The sequence below is a fragment of the Melozone crissalis genome, unplaced genomic scaffold (assembly GCF_028551555.1).
Source record: "Melozone crissalis strain CALT ecotype California unplaced genomic scaffold, PUWL_Pcris_2 ptg000068l_1, whole genome shotgun sequence".
NCBI classification, from domain to species: domain Eukaryota; kingdom Metazoa; phylum Chordata; class Aves; order Passeriformes; family Passerellidae; genus Melozone; species Melozone crissalis.
Genome location: NW_026535846.1, coordinates 7,039,283 through 7,045,409, shown reverse-complemented (window position 1 = coordinate 7,045,409; position 6,127 = coordinate 7,039,283).

Below are 6,127 nucleotides of genomic sequence, written 5' to 3'. Positions count from 1 at the left end.
ACTATACTAAAGAAACAGAAGGATACAGACAGAAGGTTTAACAAGAATGAATAATAAAAACTTGTGACTGACTCCTCACAGTCTGACACAGTCTGACCAATGGTGATTGGCCATTAAGTAAAAACAATTCACATGTTTGGATAAACAATCTCCAGACCACATTCCAGAGCAGCAAACACAGGAGTAGCAATCAGATAATTATTGTTTTCATCCCTCTCTGAGGTTTCTCAGCTTCCCAGGAGAAAATTCTGGGCAAAGAGGATTTTTCAGAAAAGATGACAGAGACATTCCCCCTGCTGCCAGTGGCCCCAGCAGGGCCCTCATTACCCCTGCCCCTCACTCGCCTTGCTGCAGTCCCTGGTGAAAAGCTGCCTGCACCACCTGGGGCTGCTTTCTTAAGAAAACTATTGTAAATTTTAAAGTGAGCTTCATTTGCAGGATATGCTGTTTTGTGATAATTTTTGCAATCCCAGAACCCAAGGGCACTCTCAGACTCTGGTCCCAGCTGTGGGTCAGCAGTCAGGGTTGCAGCCTTGTCTCTGGTGCTGGTTTCAGTGGGATAAATGATGTGGGATCCCAAGGCAGACTGCAGAGACCATGCTTAGAGATGCCACCAAGTCAGCAACCATGAGAAAATAACTTTAAATCAAGAGTCTCAGGCTCAGATTTCAAAGTTATTTCCTAAATCCAGGAAATTTGTGGCTGTCCCTCTCTGCCACTCCTCAGCTGTTCAGAGAAGCAAGATCCCAGGGAGCCCATCCCTGAGGAGCTCCCTGCTCTGGGCACAGCATCTCTCCAGGACACTGACCAGTTGTGACTTTTATTTGACCAATGGTCTGGCGCTGACAGGGAGCATACGGCCAGGGCTGGAGCAGCAGCAGGAGCCATAGATTATCCCTAATTGCCTGCAGCAGATGAAGCTGACCTTCAGAGAGCACAGCCATGAATCTTCACACAAGGCAGGGAGTGCCTCGTGGATTTCCTGTCCGCTGCCTTGACAGCTCCACCAAGTATGGGATTTGCAGGGACCCCCGTGGCAGGGAGGAATGGTGAGGAGGACTCCATCTTATCAAACGGCTAATTAATTACTTTATATACTGTATTATTCTATACTATATAACACTATATTACATGACATCTAAACTCAATCTGCCAAGCTCTCAACCCTGCACACACTGCCCAGAATCTCATGGCTGTCCCCCAACAGTCCCAACTCACACACACACACACACACCTGGGCCTGACAGGCCAAGGAAACAAAACACCATCACTCTGGGTAAACAATCTCCATATTGCATTCTGCTTTGGCACAAACACAGGCACAGCAAATGATAAGAATTGTGTTTTCTTTCTCTGTGGTTCAGAGAATGCAGAACCCAGAAATATTCCTGGGAAGAATTGTGCCTTGCTTTTCACTGTGAGGAGAAATGTGGCGACAACCAAGCCTCTGCTGCTATTGCAGGAGGAGAAGGGCCAGAAGGATCTGCTGTGCAAAGCCCTGATTTACAGGGACAGCCACAAGTCAGGAGCATACCTGAGCTTTCAGGTGTGTTTTCCCTTGCAAGCAGCTCACAGCTAGTGGGCAAGAGCGAGAGCAGTCAGACAGACATGGAACAGCAGTGTTTTCTGTGGCCTTCTCTGGAGGAAGTAAATCTGCTCTGTTAGACCAGGAACATCATAAAGAATGCTATAGGAACCTGCGGGTTTTTTGGTGGTGTTGGTGCCTTTATAACTCAGCTTGGGGGAAGGCAGAACAGCTTCCAGAAAGGCATGAGAAGCTGAACAGGAAGGTCTGGGTTGTCAAGGGGAAAGTGCCCTACAAACCTTGCGGTGCTCCATCACTGAGGCAGTAGGGACGAGCTGAGCTGGGAGTAAATGCCACTGCCAGAGTGACCTGAAGGGTCCCAAAGCTCTTGCTTCTTTGAAACAGGGTCCTGTGCTCGTGCTGGGACAGAGGGAGATGGCAGAGCTCCTGCCTTTGCCTAAGCTCACCCTCCATGTGGCTGGGAGTGCTGGGCAGAGCTGCCTGTCACTGAGGCTCCAGGGCTCAGGCTGTATGGAGAGGGATGAGTGTCACAGACACATTTTATGAAAAATCCTTTCCTTAGGATTTTTCCTCCTGAGAAGCTGAGAGACCTCAGGAACAAAATGTAAACATTGATTATCTGCTGCTGTGGAATGCAACAGGTGCATCTGTGATTGGTCTCAAGTGGTTGTTTTTAATTAAGGGCCAATCACAGTCAGCTAGCTTGGACAGGGAGTCTGAGCCACAAACGTTTGTTATTCATTCTTTCTTTTTCTATTCTTAGCTAGCTTTCTGATGAAATCTTTTCTTCTATTCTTTTTGCATAGTATTAATATAATATATATCATAAAATAATAAATCAAGCCTTCTGAAACATGGAGTCAGATCCTCATCTCTCATCCTGAGACCCCTGTGAACACCGTCACTGATGAGAAATCACATCTGTAGGGTCTCTCTGTGTGGTTTCTGCTTCTGCAGTGCCAGTAGTCACCAAGCACACGTTGCTGATCTGGGAGGATTCGTGTCAGATGCTTGGTCACTCTGAATCAGCCAGGCTGTGTTGATATGTACCCACTGCAGCCTGGCCCCTCCTGCAGGCTCAGAACCAGCTAAGAACCAAGATACAAATCAAAAAGAGAAGGAAAACCCAACCAAATGAAACAGCTTGGCTGCCTGTGAGCAGCTCTGTGAGTATCAGCCAGTTTCCTTGTGGGCAGAGCCAGAGCCCAGCCAGGGTTTGCTTGGCTGGCTCAGCATTCCCAGGGTGTTTGTGGCACTCAGAGCCTGGCAGAGCAATCCCACAGGGCTGCCAGGGCCAGCACAGGGGGTGACAAGCTGGGACAGTGTGTTCATAGGGGACAAACAGCATCTCAGCTGCAGTTTGAGCATGACAGTCTCTCTGGGAGCTGTGTGTGCAAGTGCCTCTCTCACTCCTGCACTGCTGTGTCTTGATGTTCATCTCTGCTCTTTCTTGGGGCAGGAATAGACGCCATGGAATGAGAGGGAGAAGCTCTGGCCCTGCTGTGTCAGTGCACTGACAAATCCCATCTCCTGAGTGTCAGAGCATCGGGGGGTAGGATGGTGGGGACAGAGAGAGATCTCTGCAGCCAGGTCTGGAACTTGTGGTTTATTGCAAAGGGCCTGGGTGCAGGGCCCTGCTGGGAGCTGCCAGCCACAGCCCAGAGCAGCAAAGAGAGAAGAGAGGGGGAGAGAGGATGAGAGGGTGAGAGAGTGAAAGGGGTAAGAGAGTAAAAGCGTAAGAGAGTAAAAAGGGAAGGAGAGGTAAGGGCTAAGAGGGGCAAGAGACAGGAGAGTGAAGTTCTCATTACAATACAATAAATCTTCTTCTGTGTTGAATATTCTGATTCTCACTAACCAATCTAGTACAAGATACAAATCCTATAGCATTTCCATACAGCCTGTAAGAATCACTACATTACCATGCTGTGTTACATTTTAAACCCTAAAAACTCCTCTTTGGGCCCCTTCTGCCAAGCTGGCAGGGTCTGCTCTGACCCTTGGGCCTGTCTGCAAGCAGAGGGTGTTGTTCCATCAAAAGGGGATCACCTTCAGCTGGCCACAACATTGTTTTCCAGTTGTTCAGTAACTGAGGTATCTCAAAGCTTGCTTTCATTTCCATCTTGCTTATAGTTTCCATATTCTCAAAATCTTTTGCCAGGCAATCATATTTATAAGGCTTTCCTGTTTCATCTTCCCCAGCACTGAGGAGTGCAGCAAGGTTTCCAGAGCTCTGCTGGCCGAGCCCGTGGGCAGAGCCAGCTCCTGCCTGGCAGCTCCAGCGTGTGCCAGCTGAGAGGGAGAGGAGATGGGCAGTGACAGGACCCTCTGGGTGCTATCTGCAGAGAGAAGGCAACCACAGACAGGCAAGGAAGCCTTGGGGTGCCCTGCAGTGCTGGAGGGTGCTCTTATGGCAGGAGGTCACCTCTCCAGCCTCTCTCACCTTGGGCTGCCCCACAAGCTGCATGTGGAGATGTTAGGGGTGATTTTAATGGCCGCTGAAGCAATGTTCCAACTGATGTGCCCTGTGGCCTTGCCTGCTCCCTCCTGCCTGCCCAGGGTGCCCATTCCCAGTGCAGCTCAGCAGGGCCCAAAGCTGGGATCATTTCCATGATATTGGCTGCAGGCTGGCTGCTGGGCTGCCCTCCCTGAGCTGACCTCCTCCCTGGCTCTGCACCCTCACAGCCCTGCCCATCCTGAGCCAGCCTCAGGGCAGGCAGGGGCCAAGGGCTGAATCCTCCCCGGCTTTTGCAATCCTGCTCTGTGTCCCCAGAGCCCTTTCCCACCACCCCTGCTGTCCTGCACAGTGAATTGTGCACAGAGGGTGACCACAGGGGCACTGTCCCCTTCAAAAGGCCTGACCAAGTCTTGGGTCCTTCTGCAAATTACCCCATTCCAAAAGTTCCAGCAGTGGCTGCTGCTTATGTAATTTTCTCCTTTCCACGGGTTTATACAAACTTCCCATTTTAAATGTGAATTCAGCTGGAGACTTCTGGGTTAAATCCTTCAAGTGGTTGTTATTTTACTCCTTCCACTTGGGATTTCTGGAAGAAAAGTACTTACCACACATTTAAATGACAAGGAAGTGCAGGAAACACTGCAATCTTTTCTGCCTCTATTTCATTAACCTCTTTGCTCTCTGAAGGACTGGCAGCCTCATAAGAGAGCAGATTTCTCCTATACAGGGTTCTGCTGTCATGCCTGTCAGGAAGCCCCACCAAAATTCAGAGGCTGACTGCTTTTACATTTAATGGCCTAAATATTTATATTTTTAGATTAGTATTAGTGGGCCTAGCCACCTTTTCATTAATTTCTTCCACTTTTAAAAAAACCACCTTGGTTTTTTTCCTCCTTGATCTTACTAAAGAGCTGCTGAGTTCAAGATGGACAAGGAACTACTGGAGAGGGTCAAAACTTGTATTTCAGGCTTTCCTGAAGAGTCTCCCTGCTAAGCCAGCCCAGCAGAGAAAGGTTGGGAAGGTGCAGCATATTTCAGTGAGAGGTTTCTGTTTTGGTAGGGATGGAAGTCCACAGGAGGTGATGACTGATTGGGAGATAGTCTGCACCTTCAGTTATCTGCCATCTTTTTCAAAACAGATATAAAATACCAAACTCCACAGTCTTGGCTGAAACATTTGGTCCTGGAAGCAATTATTAATTCTTAATCACCTGCAGGATCTGCAGGATGCCTTGAGCTTCACAACTGCTTCCATTACTGGAGGGATATGAGCCAGCCCCAAGCACATCTGCTATGCCCTGATGAATTTGGGAAGATTTGGCTTCACAACAGAGTTAAAAGGGAAATATTGATAACCCAAAGGATTCTGGAGAAGCAAAATGAATGCAGCCACTCCCTCCCTGTGCTGTGGGGTTGGCAAGGGGGTGATGCCCAGGTTCTGAGATCATTTTGGGCTGGAAAAGTGCAAAGTTTGGCTTCTCCCAGTGGTGCCCACTGCTGTGCTCCTCACACGTGTGGGCTGGCTCTGCTGCTGCCTCTCCCAGGGGTGCACCCACACACAGCTTGGCACCTGCTCTGAGACACAGGAGAGGATGCAGGAGCAGGGGAGGTGAGAGGAGGGGAGCTTGAGAAGTTTTCCAACTCAGGAAAATTATTCTGAAGCTAAAAAATGGAAAGCTAAAATCCCCCACTGGGAAACCCCTTGGAGGATATCAGAAAATGAGGCTGAGTAGTTTCTTTGGATCCTGTGGAATTTAACACAGATTTGTCATCTAGCTGTCAAACCCACTAGAAATGTCTCACTCTCTCTTAATAGTTTCAGAGATTTTAGAGATTTTCCAGCTCAAAAGACCATTCTGTTCATCTCTTCTTGCATAAAATTGGCTATTCCTGTATGAAGCCTGTCCGCCCTGGTCAGACAGAAGCTTATCTTTGCAAAAAACCTCCACTGAGATTTAAACACTTCAGGCACAGAGAATCCATCGTGTACCTGGTGAATCCTTGCAGAGGCTAATTGCTCCCACAATTAACCATGTCTTTCTGAACACATCCAGCCTGCAGGGGTTCAGTTGGGTTAAAGAGCTGTTAATCATGAGGTTCCCCCTCTCGGGATGTGTTCAACAGCT